Source organism: Ammodytes marinus (assembly GCF_949987685.1).
Source record: "Ammodytes marinus genome assembly, chromosome: 7".
Taxonomy (NCBI): domain Eukaryota; kingdom Metazoa; phylum Chordata; class Actinopteri; order Uranoscopiformes; family Ammodytidae; genus Ammodytes; species Ammodytes marinus.
Genome location: NC_137211.1, coordinates 18,230,987 through 18,244,855, shown reverse-complemented (window position 1 = coordinate 18,244,855; position 13,869 = coordinate 18,230,987).

The following is a 13,869-nucleotide window of genomic DNA, read 5'->3' as shown; positions in this document are numbered from 1 at the left end:
TATTACTGCTTTTGGTCTGGTCGCACACCCAGTCCGATTTTCGGTTCGCTCGTGCAGGCTCTATGGTCACATATCCGTATTGGTTGCAGATTTCAGTGTGGCGCTGCAGCGTGATTTGAGAAGCCTATCCCTCTAGGTGAGGGAAGGGGAGCGGGAGCCTTGTTTGAGACAGTTATTTGTCGTCACAATGACTGGTAACGAGGCTGAACCATCAAAGAAAAAAAGAGAATGCAATGAAGAAAAGCGAAAAGAGAGAGTGACTACGGGCGGGACGAGGACGTTGCCAAGCAACGTGTATACAATTTCACGAGAGCGAAACTAGACTGTGTTTACTCCTAAATGAATGAGCGGTTGGTACTAACACAACGTTTGCTTTGCTTCACCATCATCAGATAACCATTATCTGAAATAGTCATTATTTACATCAACAACACTAACACATTACCTCATCGTGATCCATACAAACTGCCGTCTCTCTTTCATTCGCTTTCTGTGAGGACACAGCTCCGTGAGAGAGGGTAGTTAGGTGACGCTGCTGCATCAACTCATTGCAATCAGGTGTGTACTGACTGGCATTAGTTGATGCAGTGTCAAAACCACTCTCACGGAGCCGAAAAGAGTCCTCACACTTTCAACACACGTACATGCACTATATTGCGCCCTTCTCAGTTCACACTCGCGCGCCTGGCACGAGCATTTGCGACATCGGGCGTCGTAAAAATACTACCGCTTTTGTCCAAAGGGGACGCCAACGTGCCATCTTACTCGTAGTGCCTTTAATTATAAAATGCTTTGCTGGAAATTATAACACTGGTGGTGTTAGGGTCGTTTTCGACCCGGTTATAGAATAAGATGTAAAAAACAATAACTAGAGCCAAAACTGAAATCATAAGTGCACTGTCAGCCAACACAATGACAGTCAGCTCCTCTCCCAACCATGTGAGCTCTGGGGGGGTTCTCATTTTGACTTGTTTTGCCCTTATACCTGCATAACACCGAAACAAACAGACGGGCATATCCAGACATGTGAGGTCCATTCAGTATAGAGTTGGTGACTTGCAGAGTGCACATATCCTATTTGCAGTATTCAAAAATGAGGAGATATACAGTGAGCCAAGTTCTGGATCATGTTTTTGGTGAAAATGGCCACCTGATTCTAAAAATAAGAGGTGTCAGGTCTGCCGAAGCACTAAGGACAGAAAGATAAACGTATTGTGCTTTACCTGCAAGAAATATTTCTGCAAAGAACACTGAAAGTGTTGCTTATTGTCACACATCTGAACACACAACCAAACATATGCACACAGAGACTTTTACTCTGTTTTTTTACTAGTTTTGGAACTAGTAATTGATTTCGATTGGTTTGATTTGTTGATTGGTTGTTGTTTATTTGACCTTACAAATCTATATTTTGTGTTGTGACTTGTTCTGGTTTTCATTGTGTGTTTGTATAATGCTGAAATAATTTTTTTTTTTGCTGTTTTCTGAAATAAATATATATGGGTCGTAATTGACCAGTAACACCATAGATGTTAAAAAGGTCAATAATATTAATATGAAACAATAAATAAAACAAATGTAGTTAAGAAATGTGTTCTCATACCCCTCAGTAATAATCAGGTAACACAACAACCAAATATTTATTTATATGATCCTCTTGAGGTTCATTTTACAATTTTTTTTATTGAAATTGAGGCGCATACTGACAAAAAAAAGGCCCAGCCTCCTACACCAAAAATATTAAAAACAATATTGTCATGGATAAGGAAGCCTAACAAGGTGACCAAGAGATGAGAAACAAACTGGATGATAGATAATTGTTTTTAGTGTTTTTTACAGCTCATTTCAGACACGGGTCGAAACCGACCCGCTAACACCATGGATGGTAGCAGAAAGTTAACACAGGAGGAAGGTTAAGCATATGTTCATATGAGGCTGTTTTTATCATGGCGTTAGCCCATTCTTTAAATCCTGGAGTTGTAACTGTTTTCCAGTGTTTAAGAATTGTCCTTGCAGCCACTGTAATGCCAACCATGATGACAGAAAACTCTTTACTTGACATGTTATGTAGTTGACTTCTGTCACCTAACAGGCAAAGTCTAGGAGATACTGGTAGTTTTCTTCCGGCCCATTTTCCTAAGTACTCAAATCTCCAAAAGGGCTGAATACATGGGAGGGAATGTGTATCTTAACATTTGCATATCGCATTGCTGTGTGAGTACTGTATATGTATAGGTGACTTCTGGTATGTTCCCAGACACTCATGCATGTACGCCCATCACCAGACACAAAAATATGCACACCCCTTGTCTGTTTTTATATCTACGTTCTACACAAAACTGGCTTGACAAGTTGTTGATGGTTCACTGGAATTCATTGCAACAGTTGTTTGATTCCATGGAAGAGCTTTGTTATCAAAAAGATGCACGTGCATACTTCTGACATGCACGCAAAACAGGAAGTTTTATGAGTACATGAAAATGCAGTCGTGGGAAGGTCGGCACTGACACGCCGATGGTATTACTGGGCTGAGCAGCAAATACAGATGCTTTCATCATTGGGTCATATGCTCAATCACCATTGTTTAAACTCACTATTTGATAGATAGGAACTTAACAGACAATCAAATATGGTAATCTCACTGAGTACAACTTTAATGTAGATCGTCAGTGCATCAATAAATTATGTAACATCAAACAAAACAAACAATTTGAAAATGCACAAGAATGACTACGACAAATGCTTTCTTCTTCTTTAAGCCAAGTCTTGTCTTTTCGCAGCCATTCCCACAATACCTGCAACCCACACACCCAACTGAACAACCACAGCTCTTTGTGTCTCTCTTTTTCGTCTTGCTGATCTATTTGTCATGTGCTATTGTCTAGCAAAACTCCTCATCTTAGAAGAATTGATTGATAGATTGATTACATTTTATTTCAGACATATCAAAAAAGAAAAATTAAAAGCATGAAAATACAATAAAAAAATATGTTCAAATTATTTCACAAATAAAAATAAACAAAAAATAAACAAATAACATATTGAATTGATATGCCTGAAAAGGAGTAGGAAGAAGTATAAACTTATTTGATCCTACCCCTTTTCCACAGCTCAATAACTTTATAATAATTTTTTATATATATATATATATATATTTTATATTTATACAATCCATATATCCATATATACTCGACGCCATTGCAAATGAGGGCCACCCCTCAATTGGTCTCCCGAGGATAAACAAAAATCAAACGAAAAATGAAATGAAATATCCACTACATACATCCATACAAAAATACATCCACCATATGCATCAACACACTTCATACGTCCATATCTCCATATTTGTACAACTCACATATCCATATCCACACATACATATACTTTCCGTCTTAAATCTCTCCCTCATCCCTGTACCTGTTAAAAATCATTGCTTTGAATTTTTTTTTGAACTGAATCATGTTTGGACATTGCTTTAGCTCCGTGCTCATACCATTCCACAGTTTCACACCACCAATTGAGATGCAATGGCATTTTAAAGTCATGCATGCAGCCAGTGTCTTAAAGTTTAACTGTTCCCTCAAATTGTAACCCCCCTCTCTGTCAAAAAAAGTTTTTGAATGTTACCTGGTAGCAGTTTGTTTCTAGCTTTGAACATGATTTGTGTAACTTGATAGAATTTAAAGAACTGTAAAGAATGTACATATTGTCTAAATTGTACAGCTGTGAAATTAATTCTCCATTTCATATGTGACTGGCTGTTACATGGAAGAGAGCACTGCCAAAGTTTCTACTGCAGTTCCATTGAACTGGGCGTGTCTTGTCTTTTTTGTTGTTGATGTAATGCACAACAGTTTCCAAATAAAATTAAACAACGGACCAGCAAAAGTACAACAAAGAAAATTGATTACTCATGACTGCTATGAATTATGTGTCATGGGCTTTTGTATGAATTCAAGTTTTCAAGAAAACAAATTGAACTGAAAACATCAATGTGATAGGCTGCCATTTTCCCAGTAAGGTTTCATTTAGAGATGTGTTGCCTCCGTCTCTCTTAATTTAGTATTTATGCGTTTGGTTATGTGCGTTGTAATTAGGGTGAATCTTTTGGATTTCGATTTCAATCCCAAAGTAAATGTTTTCCTTCTTCAGTTTTACGACTTATCACAAAGTCTCTGAAGTGTATTGTTTGTGTGACTATAAATAGAATAGGTTGTACCTAGAGTTAACTAAGTTTTAATTTTCACATTTTCACCTCATACCATCTCCATGTTTATAATTTAGGATTGATAACTTGATGAGAAATATCAAAACATATTTTACTTTTTTTAATGTAGTGTGTGGAGTGTTCATACTTCCCCTCATCTGGCTTTCCGATTGGATGGGAGTAGCTGTTACAAGCATTTCCGTTACACATTTGGTTTGTCTTGGCACTTATTTCACTAGGCATGCAGATTGAGGCAAGCTTATAGAAATGGAAATCTAGGTCCATGTCTGGGTCAAAAGGAATCTCAGAGACATAGATGGCATCGAGGTCGGTGCTGTTGTGTGCGTCCCCCTCCACAGCATACACATGAGGAGCATAATCACCCAACTCCTCTCCTGGTGCCTCCAGCTTGTACAACATCTACAGTATACATAGGGGTCAAAAAAGACAAGAAAAGGAGAATACTTAAATGGAAAATGGACTCCAGTTATATAGCGCTTTTCCCTGGTTTTTCACAGACCATAAGCGCATTACATTGTTATGTACAAATTCACACACACATTCATACACCAATAGCAGCAGATAACACGCAGGATGCAAGCTAACTATCGTGGGCAATTTAGGGTCTTGCCCTGGGACACTTTGACATGTGGCGAGGAGACGGAGACGGGGGATCGAACCATCGACCCTGGAATTATTTTTGGAATTAAGGATTATTTTTTCTGAAACCTTTAATCTAGTTTATGAATGTGTTATGCCTAGATTTATGATGAACACATATTTGTCTAGGGTCAGTTTGTTTAAAAATAAATAATTAGTTGAATAGTCAGTGCATAGACACCGAGGATGAGCATTGGTAAACTAAAAGTCAACATCAAAACGTGTGGGGACTGACTGACTGTGGAAACAACTCATCATTCAATGAGTGTAAACACAATTCCTTAATGAACCAGCAGAGGGCATGTGTCACACAATTTTGAATACATTGGGTTACATTCTATTATATACTATCTATGGTTACATTACGAATGCAGCCTTTTTGTTAGCTTCCTCAGTTTTACATTGATGGGGTTGTGATGGCCCTCATCTAATTGCTTCGTAGAAATGGCAAAGTAACACACATCATATAGACCTCTCTCTATCTCTGTCTCTGTCTGAATCATATACTATATAAAAGAGGTATATCTGTCTTTCCGAGGGCATAGGTTTCGTATCAACGTTTTGAATTCATCAAGGAAATTATTTTACTGTAACTCAAACTTAAAAAAGATCTTCAAGACTAGATTATTTTGAGTGTTCAAATTAAATGGATGCTGGGCTGAAAGATTCTACAAAATGTTCCTGGGAGAACAAATTTATATTTATTTTGTGATTAACACATTACTACAACTAGGTGGGAAGCCTACAAGGCGTACTGTATAAGGGGTCAAATTATAAGTTATACAAGTTCCCTGGCCAGCCTCCATTCCCCCTCAGCTCAGTTGTGTGGTACCCAGTCCGCCTGCCCTGGGTAAGGGTGGGGGAGTGCATCATGTTATGATGTTTAAAAGGCATAGGTAATCTCTAGCGAACATTTGGCGAATGTTTGTTTATGTTTACTAACCACGTTATTATTTTTCTCTCAGAGCCAGCCTAGCCCGTTCCCCGAAATGTCAAAATCGTAAATATAAACAGCTAATGGCTCTGAGCCAGGCTTTTTAAAATTGGTGTTAGCGACTTTTTTTCAGTGTGCCATGCAAAAAGGACGGACATAAAGTGGAGGGTAGCGGAGGAGTAGATATCGGCATTTTACCCAAGTTACAATATTTAAAATGTTTGTTTTGTCGTTATGGTCGTGCAAGTTTTAAATGGTTATAATGAATAAGTTATAAATAAAGTTTAGTTAGGTTCTTGGCTATCTGACTCTATGCACTTTCGAAATACTATGTACTTTGCACCCAGAGGCGTTTGTCTTTTATGTGTCTTGTCATGTGTTTTATGTGGCTTTTTATGTGTAAGTGTTTTGTTTGTGTATGAGCTGCTGGATACAGGAATTTCCCAACAGGGATAAATAAAGTATCTATCTCTATCTATCTATGGGGGTTCCCAGGAAGGAGGAACTTCTTGCTGGAGGCTACACACTGGAGAAGATATTATTCTCCGAGACACAGAGTCATTATGGAAAGCATCACTTCAGGTGGGAGATGTCTAGCCATGCCAGTAAACTAATTTGGTTGCTTCTTTCAGAAGTTGAACAAAATGAAAATGTTACCTCCTGGTAAACAGTGAGCCTCTTTCTTGTTATCCTAAGTGTATAAACTTGACAAATAAATAATTTCTCAGTTTAATCTCTTTAATAAATATTTGTTTATTTTCCAACCTCCACCACAGCTTCCAGGGGGATACCAGTGCAGCAGTGCTTCATCATGGAACAAAGGGTTCATGCCACCTTTGTGTGTCAGTACCCCCAGCCCACTCAGCACAGCCTCTGCTCTCATCTCTGTCTTTTTGGGACTACCATCATAAAGGCTTCCATGTGGAACAGCAGCTCCCATGCAGTGTCCTATTCGCATTCGACTGGCTCCTCCAGGCTGGCTACAGCACCAAGTAAACAACACACACTCTATTTACTGGTGCGAAAAGTGCAGTCATTTGAGAAATGAGTGTTCTGGTGATTTCTCCAGGGAACCCACACAATTACTATGTATTTACTACTATATATAAGAATCAATTTCAAAATATTGATGTTGGTTTAAATTTTAAACCAACATCAATATTTTGAAATTGATTCTTTGAGTGACAGGAAGCCAGTGTAAAGACCTCAGAACTGGGGTAATGTGATCCAATTGTTTGGTCCTAGTGAGGACTCGAGCAGCAGCGTTCTGAATTAGCTGAAGCTGTCTGATAGATTCTTTTGGAAGGCCTGCAAGGACTCTGTTACAGTAGTCAAGTCTACTAAAGTTTTTCTAAATCTTGCTGAGACATACGCCCTCTAATTCTTGATATGTTTTAAGGTGGTAGTGGGCTGACATATTAATTGATTTAATTTGTTTCTTGAAATTCAAGTCTGAGTCTATGACAACACCAAGATTTCTGGCTTGGTGTGTGGTTTCTAACATAACAGATTTAAGCTGTGCGCTGACTTTTAATTGTCTTTGGCACCAAAGACAATTACTTGACTTTTTCAATGATTTTGCTAGGAAATGGAAGGTTAGATATGGGCCTATCATTGTTCATGAGTGATGTATCTAGGTTTTTTTTAGGAATGGCTTGATGACTGTTTTCAGGGCCAACAACAGCATTAGAGCCACATCCATATGCTTTGGTTATTTGAGACAACACATGAGGAATTCATTCTCTTTGGTTGAGAGAAAATTGCATTGTATTTACAGCCCCAGGAAAGTTAACTCAGATTGCTTACCGACATAGAGGTAGACGTATATATGTGGGAATGTGTATCTTTTTTTTTTTTTTTTTGTAATTCAAGTTTTTTTTTAATGAATTTTCGCTTTGGTGCATGACAGTACAAAGTCACACATACAGAGACATTTGTTATTACAGTACAAATATAATCTTTGTCATATAAAGAATAGAAATAAAAATAAATACTTGTATCTGTAAAATCAAGAGATAACAAAAGCAGCACTAGGGGCACATTCATATTGGGGTGACTAGAATGGTTATCCATACAACATTCAAGAACTTCATTACATTCCATCAACTTTGTTCACGTTACAGGTTTATCGGTCAGTGTGATATATGTCCAGAAACTCTCCCATGCTGGTGCTTTATCCTTGTTTATAGTATTCAGCTTATTAACCTTCCTCTCGTGTTAGGGTTGCCACCGACCCGTTTTGGATTTCAAATGCATAAAAGAACCACTTACATTTTGTTTATTGCATCAAGATTTCTTGACTTTGTCAGGAACCTCTATTTCAACAAAATTAAAAAAATTAAAAAAAATTCACTTAATTATAAAATGCTTTGCTGGAAATTATAACACTGGTGGTGTTAGGGTCGTTTTCGACCCGGTTATAGAATAAGATGTAAAAAACAATAACTAGAGCCAAAACTGAAATCATAAGTGCACTGTCAGCCAACACAATGACAGTCAGCTCCTCTCCCAACCATGTGAGCTCTGGGGGGTTCTCATTTTGACTTGTTTTGCCCTTATACCTGCATAACACCGAAACAAACAGACGGGCATATCCAGACATGTGAGATCCATTCAGTATAGAGTTGGTGACTTGCAGAGTGCACATATCCTATTTGCAGTATTCAAAAATGAGGAGATATACAGTGAGCCAAGTTCTGGATCATGTTTTTGGTGAAAATGGCCACCTGATTCTAAAAATAAGAGGTGTCAGGTCTGCCGAAGCACTAAGGACAGAAAGATAAACGTATTGTGCTTTACCTGCAAGAAATATTTCTGCAAAGAACACTGAAAGTGTTGCTTATTGTCACACATCTGAACACACAACCAAACATATGCACACAGAGACTTTTACTCTGTTTTTTTTACTAGTTTTGGAACTAGTAATTGATTTCGATTGGTTTGATTTGTTGATTGGTTGTTGTTTATTTGACCTTACAAATCTATATTTTGTGTTGTGACTTGTTCTGGTTTTCATTGTGTGTTTGTATAATGCTGAAATAAAAGTTTTTTTTGCTGTTTTCTGAAATAAATATATATGGGTCGTAATTGACCAGTAACACCATAGATGTTAAAAATGTCAATAATATTAATATGAAACAATAAATAAAACAAATGTAGTTAAGAAATGTGTTCTCATACCCCTCAGTAATAATCAGGTAACACAACAACCAAATATTTATTTATATGATTCTCTTGAGGTTCATTTTACAATTTTTTTTATTGAAATTGAGGCGCATACTGACAAAAAAAAGGCCCAGCCTCCTACACCAAAAATATTAAAAACAATATTGTCATGGATAAGGAAGCCTAACAAGGTGACCAAGAGATGAGAAACAAACTGGATGATAGATTATTGTTTTTAGTGTTTTTTACAGCTCATTTCAGACACGGGTCGAAACCGACCCGCTAACACCATGGATGGTAGCAGAAAGTTAACACAGGAGGAAGGTTAAGCATATGTTCATATGAGGCTGTTTTTATCATGGCGTTAGCCCATTCTTTAAATCCTGGAGTTGTAACTGTTTTCCAGTGTTTAAGAATTGTCCTTGCAGCCACTGTAATGCCAACCATGATGACAGAAAACTCTTTACTTGACATGTTATGTAGTTGACTTCTGTCACCTAACAGGCAAAGTCTAGGAGATACTGGTAGTTTTCTTCCGGCCCATTTTCCTAAGTACTCAAATCTCCAAAAGGGCTGAATACATGGGAGGGAATGTGTATCTTAACATTTGCATATTGCATTGCTGTGTGAGTACTGTATATGTATAGGTGACTTCTGGTATGTTCCCAGACACTCATGCATGTACGCCCATCACCAGACACAAAAATATGCACACCCCTTGTCTGTTTTTATATCTACGTTCTACACAAAACTGGCTTGACAAGTTGTTGATGGTTCACTGGAATTCATTGCAACAGTTGTTTGATTCCATGGAAGAGCTTTGTTATCAAAAAGATGCACGTGCATACTTCTGACATGCACGCAAAACAGGAAGTTTTATGAGTACATGAAAACGCAGTCGTGGGAAGGTCGGCACTGACACGCCGATGGTATTACTGGGCTGAGCAGCAAATACAGATGCTTTCATCATTGGGTCATATGCTCAATCACCATTGTTTAAACTCACTATTTGATAGATAGGAACTTAACAGACAATCAAATATGGTAATCTCACTGAGTACAACTTTAATGTAGATCGTCAGTGCATCAATAAATTATGTAACATCAAACAAAACAAACAATTTGAAAATGCACAAGAATGACTACGACAAATGCTTTCTTCTTCTTTAAGCCAAGTCTTGTCTTTTCGCAGCCATTCCCACAATACCTGCAACCCACACACCCAACTGAACAACCACAGCTCTTTGTGTCTCTCTTTTTCGTCTTGCTGATCTATTTGTCATGTGCTATTGTCTAGCAAAACTCCTCATCTTAGAAGAATTGATTGATAGATTGATTACATTTTATTTCAGACATATCAAAAAAGAAAAATTAAAAGCATGAAAATACAATAAAAAAATATGTTCAAATTATTTCACAAATAAAAATAAACAAAAAATAAACAAATAACATATTGAATTGATATGCCTGAAAAGGAGTAGGAAGAAGTATAAACTTATTTGATCCTACCCCTTTTCCACAGCTCAATAACTTTATAATAATTTTTTATATATATATATATTTTTTATATTTATACAATCCATATATCCATATATACTCGACGCCATTGCAAATGAGGGCCACCCCTCAATTGGTCTCCCGAGGATAAACAAAAATCAAACGAAAAATGAAATGAAATATCCACTACATACATCCATACAAAAATACATCCACCATATGCATCAACACACTTCATACGTCCATATCTCCATATTTGTACAACTCACATATCCATATCCACACATACATATACTTTCCGTCTTAAATCTCTCCCTCATCCCTGTACCTGTTAAAAATCATTGCTTTGAATTTTTTTTTGAACTGAATCATGTTTGGACATTGCTTTAGCTCCGTGCTCATACCATTCCACAGTTTCACACCACCAATTGAGATGCAATGACATTTTAAAGTCATGCATGCAGCCAGTGTCTTAAAGTTTAACTGTTCCCTCAAATTGTAACCCCCCTCTCTGTCAAAAAAAAGTTTTTGAATGTTACCTGGTAGCAGTTTGTTTCTAGCTTTGAACATGATTTGTGTAACTTGATAGAATTTAAAGAAATGTAAAGAATGTACATATTGTCTAAATTGTACAGCTGTGGAATTAATTCTCCATTTCATATGTGACTGACTGGTACATGGAAGAGAGCACTGCCAAAGTTTCTACTGCAGTTCCATTGAACTGGGCGTGCCTTGTCTTTTTTGTTGTTGATGTAATGCACAACCGTTTCCAAATAAAATGAAACAACGGACCAGCAAAAGTACAACAAAGAAAATGGATTACTCATGACTGCTATGAATTATGTGTCATGGGCTTTTGTATGAATTCAAGTTTCCAAGAAAACAAATTGAACTGAAAACATCAATGTGATAGGCTGCCATTTTCCCAGTAAGGTTTCATTTAGAGATGTGTTGCCTCCGTCTCTCTTAATTTAGTATTTATGCGTTTGGTTATGTGCGTTGTAATTAGGGTGAATCTTTTGGATTTCGATTTTGATTCCTGGGGTCACAATTCGATTCAAAACGATTCCCGATTCAAAATCGATTTCTGGATTCAGTTCAAAAGAGGATTTCAGGATCTATTTCCAGTCCATTGTGTGCAAAGAGACATTGTGGCAAATTATGGCATGAAATCAAATTAAAGTCCATGTCTTATTAATCTTCATTTAAGTATATTTTAATGTTAAGCTTGTAATGCATGTTATTTTAAGTCATGTCAACATTTCCGGCGACAGCAAAAGACATATTTAAAAGAAAAAAATAACATTTTACATCGATTTTGGCATACTATAAATCGAATTAAAATCGCAGGAGATAGGAATCACGATTTTTACGTGGATCGATTTTTTGTGGCAACACTAGCCAATCCCAAAGTAAATGTTTTCCTTCTTCAGTTTTACGACTTATCACAAAGTCTCTGAAGTGTATTGTTTGTGTGACTATAAATAGAATAGGTTGTACCTAGAGTTAACTAAGTTTTGATTTTCACATTTTCACCTCATACCATCTCCATGTTTATAATTTAGGATTGATAACTTGATGAGAAATATCAAAACATATTTTACTTTTTTTAATGTAGTGTGTGGAGTGTTCATACTTCCCCTCATCTGGCTTTCCGATTGGATGGGAGTAGCTGTTACAAGCATTTCCGTTACACATTTGGTTTGTCTTGGCACTTATTTCACTAGGCATGCAGATTGAGGCAAGCTTATAGAAATGGAAATCTAGGTCCATGTCTGGGTCAAAAGGAATCTCAGAGACAGAGATGGCATCGAGGTCGGTGCTGTTCTGTGCGTCCCCCTCCACAGCATACACATGAGGAGCATAATCACCCAACTCCTCTCCTGGTGCCTCCAGCTTGTACAACATCTACAGTATACATAGGGGTCAAAAAAGACAAGAAAAGGAGAATACTTAAATGGAAAATGGACTCCACTTATATAGCGCTTTTCCCTGGTTTTTCACAGACCATAAGCGCATTACATTGTTATGTACAAATTCACACACACATTCATACACCAATAGCAGCAGATAACACGCAGGGTGCAAGCTAACTATCGTGGGCAATTTAGGGTCTTGCCCTGGGACACTTTGACATGTGGCGAGGAGACGGAGACGGGGGATCGAACCATCGACCCTGGAACCCAGTGGACGACCGCCCTACATGCTTCGCCACAGCTGACCATTTAAGAAAATTATATTTTTTTTAAATATTGAATTACACTAGCATTGTAAGATTAATCAAATTGTTTTCATCACCTTTTGTAGTACTGTAGAATGAACTTTGAGCAGAAATTGATGCGAAGTACCACTCGCTTGATCTGCAGAAAACTGACCCAGTCCCTTCAGCTCACTCTGGGAAATCAGAGACAGATAGTTATTGTTTAGTAAATAGAATCCGAAGTCCAACAAAAAGTTAAACTCTATGGATATTAATAAGATAACGAAAATTTCACAGGAAAACAACTCATATTTGTGAAGATGACAGTACCATGGCCTTAGAGTTTTTGTGATGATTTCTTGTTCTCATGTTTGATGAAGCACCCATTGACTGAAAAGAATAAATCATTTGACTGGTTAATATTGTACATTCTGGCAGCTTTTGGAATATGGTAGAATTTAATGAACTGCAACATGTCATTATCCAGTAACATTTTTGGCATCTCCCTCTTTAAACTTTAAAGCATTACTCAGATTTAATAATAATTTTTCTCAGTACCGAACGCATAAAGCTCCAACGTGTAGATTCTTGTCCCATGAAGCCTGAGTAGAATGAGCGGGCTCGTGCTGCATCACTTGCTGAGTCTGTTATCGACTGGGGGATTAAAACAAACAGACATGTAAAGCCATGAAAACACCACACTTTTGAAAAGTATATATAAATATATACATAATATATAATATGTTTTCATAATGTCCATTACAACAACAAGGTTAATGTTGTTACACAACAATACTAAAACACAATATTGAAAATCATATTTTCTGTACCCCATGCCAACAATTCCTTTGTTGATTGTGGTAGCCGAATTCCCCGTTGCGACTAGGACAAAGGGTGAATACTGGACAATCATCATTGTGTGTTTCAGGTTTATTTCAGAAGAGATTTCATCAGGACATTTACAGAGGATTTCATGGAGCATCGAAGCAGCGGGCTGGAGGCCGCAATGGCACTACTCGATTAGTTACAGAACAGTGTCTTATATTCTCATGTGTGGGGGGTATCAAGTGTATTATATCTACAAATAGACAGATACTCGTCCTTCTAGGGAGGTTCTCTACTCCTTCCCCGGGACCTTAACCTTTAGACATACAGTCAGCAACCTTCTGGATATTATAGACTACTGAAAACCACCACATGATCTTG